Here is a 4,266-nt window from a genome sequence, read left to right on the forward strand (position 1 = left end):
AGTGTGATCACTCACAGCAAATCAACCTAGTATGGTTGTCCTTGACTAGTACAGCTTTTTTTATCAAGGTGAGACGCAAACCCTTCCGCCATGTTAAGGTGTCCAGGGCTAGAAAAGGAATAGGTGAAGAAGTCCGAGAGAAGAGATATTATATATATATATATATATATATGTATATATATATATATATATATATAAATATATATATATATATATATATATATATATTATCATATCATATATCAACCACAATGGCATTTAATATCGAATTCTACCTTGGGAATATATATCCACTGGATTTCATTTACTTGAAGTCTAGAACAGATTCCTGAATTCGACAGGAATATGTATGGTGACTTGTCATAAACTTATATTTCTCTTGATAGCTCAGGGGTTCGAATCTCTGCGCAGCCAGAAGCTATTATGATAAATGAATTCCAGTGGATATATATTCCCAAGGTAGAATTCGGTATTAAGTGTCATTATGGTTGATATTTACATTGATTAAAATCGCGAGTGTTAGTGATATATATATATATATATATATGTGTGTGTGTATATATATATATATATATGTATATATATATATATATGTATGTATGTATATATATATATATATATGTGTGTGTGTGTGTATGTGTGAATATATATATATATATATATACTGTATATATAGTATATCAACCACTATGGCATTTGATACCGATTTGTATTTTTGGGAATATATTTCCAACGGAATATATTTAATTGAAGCCTAGAACAGATTCCTGAATTTGACAGGAATATGTACGGTGACTTATCATAAACTTATATATCTCTCGATAGCTCAGTTTGTAGAGTCCTCGCAGGTATGATTTCAGCTGAATAGGCAGGGATTCGAATCTCTGCCCAGCCAGAAACTATTATCATAAGTGAATTCCAGTGGATATTTATTCCCAAGGTAGAATTTGGAATTAAATGTCATTCTGCTTGATATTTACATTGATTATAATCACGAGTGTTAGTGATATATATATATATATATATATATATATATAATATGATAACCCTCATCTCCCGATTATAGCATAAAATACCAGCAAACGGCCACTCTAGAGTTGACAAGGGATTGTTGAAAACAGTATCGAGGCGACAGGAAATTAACACCCAGAGACGGAATCATTTTTTAGGATGATATAAATTTTTCAATTAACTGCCAGCGCTTGGCATGGCTTAAGGGAGAGATTCAATAATGAAATGGAAAAAGCTATTAGAATAATGGCGCAACAATTCCAAGGGGATTAGCGGGCCATTGCCCTGTGTGTGTGCCAGGTTTGATTTGTCTTAAGTGCTTGTTTTGCAATTTGAGCGGCAGGTTTTGGTCTTATCTTTTGAGTGGGAAGAAGATGCGATTTCCATTATAACAGATGAGTGGGAATACCCTATCACGGTAAGAGGGTTTGCGTATCGCCATGATTTGTAAGGCTCTACTAGTCAGGGTGATTCAGACTAGGTTGGTTTGCTTTGAGCGATCAGACAACAATCTTCCAACATCACCAATCTGCAGTGGCCAGCGGGATGATGAATATGGCCAAAGGCCAGGCATGACTAGGAACGTGTCTGAAGCCTTTGCCTTCCAGTGGACTAGAGATGGCTTCAGTTGTTGTTGTTGTTGTTGTGGTTGATTTTGTTGTATGAAAATTGATAAATTCATTGACGTAGAAAACTAAGATAAAGGATATATTAAAACAAAAGTTCGAGTGAAAACTTTAATAAAGAGGCACTTGCTTTTTATTAAATAGTGGAGATGTTTGACTCTATTCATAGTACGAACGATGATAGTAAGAAGACTGAAAATCATTTTTCATTGAAAAGTTGCCATAACATAATTTTGTACGAAATTGAACACAAACCTAGATTTCAGCAGTATCCTCTCATATGATCATTTCCGACTTGATTAACTGTACAGAGCTGCACATATTTGGTAAGTCATACATTTACTTTCGATACCAAAATATGTATTATCGACAATTCCTCCTACATACAAGAGAGTTCCCAACGTCTTCGAATACAGATTGTGATGGTGATACATACATACATACAGCAACAACAACAACAACAAATACAGCCTATTTAGTCCATTGCAGGACAAAGGCCTGCCTCAGGCATGTATATTTCCATGTCTTGGATTTGGCCAGTTTTAATCACCCCGTTGGCTAACTGCTGATTGGTAATGGTTGGGGATTTTGGTCTGATCGCTCACAGCAAACCAACCTAGTATGGGTGACCCTGACTAGTGCAGCTTTGCTGATCATGGCGATACACAGACCTTTTCAACATGTATAGTATGTCTGTGTCTATATACAGAGTATATATATATATATATATATATTATATATATAAAATCATCTCCTCCTACGCCTATTGAAGCAAGGGGCGTCAGTTAGATTTCGTCAGTCGTCTCTATCTTGAGCCCTTAATTCAATACTTCTCGATTCATCATCTCCTACTTCGCGCTTCATAGTCCTCAGCCATGTAGCTCTGGGTCTTCCAACTCTTCTAGTGCCTTGTGGAGCCCAGGTGAACCTTTGGTGAACTAATATATATATATATATATATATATATGTGTGTGTGTGTGTGTGTGTGTATAATGTATGTATGCATTGCTTAAAAGTATATACAAAGTATACATAAACTACAAGATTACATTACCAAATTGCAACTCGTAGTTACACATTCGATGTGTTTTGGGGCGCAAGTAAGTAGTCCTCTAGTGCCATCTACATCTCGCGCCAAATTGAGTTTATCCAGTTTGTTTACAGGTGTTCCAGCTGCCAATAGGCCCAAGTAACCGGAAGTGACGACTTGTTTACCTTGTCCCAAAAGTTGTTTGCGCAACAAGAGTGACTTTTTCTCCGTCCCTTCGTCTGGAGGTGTCGGCCAAGTTGACATTCGTCAATAAGGAGAGAGAGGGAGAGAATGGAAGGGGGAGGCTGGTTGGTTTTCTTTTAACTCACCGTAATGGATTGATTAAGGTTATTTTCAGACAGAATTTGGGATTTGGGTTATTTTCAGTAAGGAGTAGGGAATATAAGGTTATTTTCAGTAAGGAGTAGGGAATATAAGGTTATTTTCAGTAAGGAGTAGGGAATATAAGGTTATTTTCAGTAAGGAGTAGGGAATATAAGGTTATTTTCAGCAAGGCGTAGGGAGTTTAAGGTTATTTTCAGTCAGGCATAGGGAATATAAGGTCAATTTCAGCGAGCCGTAGGAATTTCAAGGTTATTTTCAATAAGGTGTAGGAATTTTAAGGTTATTTTCAGTAAGGCGTAGGAATTTTATGGTTATTTTCAGTAAGGTGTTGGAATTTTAAAGTTATTTTCAGTAAGGCATAGGGAATATAAGTTAATTTTCAGAATTTTTTTGTGATTTTAAGGTTATTTTCAGTAAGGCGTAGGAATTTTAAGGTTATTTTCCATAAGGTGTAGGAATTTTAAGGTTATTTTCCGTAAGGTGTAGGAATTTAAGGTTTTTTCAGTAAGTTTTAGGGAATATAAGGTTATTTTCTCCAAGGCATACAGTTATAATGCTATTTTGAGATAGGCATAGGGTTTTCAAGGTTATTTTCAGAAAGGTATAGGGAATTAAAGGTTATTTTCAAATAGGTGTAAGAATTTAGTGTTATTATCAGAAAAAAACCTAGAGATTTTAAGGTTTTCAGAAAAAAATTAGGGAATTTAAGGTTAATTTTAGAAAGGCGTACAGAATTAAGGTTATTTTCGTAAAGTTGTAAGGGATTAAGGGATATTTTCATGAAGGCATAGAGATTTTAAGGTTTTCAGAAAGGCGTAGGGATTTTAAGGTTATTTTTCAGAAAGGCTTAGGGATTATAAGGTTATTTTCAGAAAGGTGTAGGGATTTTAAGGTTATCTTTTCGATAAGTGTAAAGAATTAAAGGTGATTTTGAGATAAGGTTAGGGATTTCAATGGTTTTTAAGATAGGCATAAGGAATTTAAGTTTACTTTCAGAACGGCGTAGAGATTTTAGTTGTTTTCAGAGAGGCATGTGGATTTTGAGATCGAAAAGGAGATATTAATGATAGGTAAAAACCAGTGTGTGTACATGAAGAATATAGCCTATCACATATTACAGTATAGAGTATTGTACGGTATGTACAGTTGGCTTCAGTAATTCCGGTACCCTTCACAGGAAACTAAGACGACGTTTGCCAGCTCTACATTGTAGCAGCTAATGCTGTGATCAGCAAAATATTAACTATTGGCAAC

The sequence above is a fragment of the Palaemon carinicauda genome, chromosome 25 (genome assembly GCF_036898095.1).
Source record: "Palaemon carinicauda isolate YSFRI2023 chromosome 25, ASM3689809v2, whole genome shotgun sequence".
Classification (NCBI taxonomy): Eukaryota; Metazoa; Arthropoda; class Malacostraca; order Decapoda; family Palaemonidae; genus Palaemon; species Palaemon carinicauda.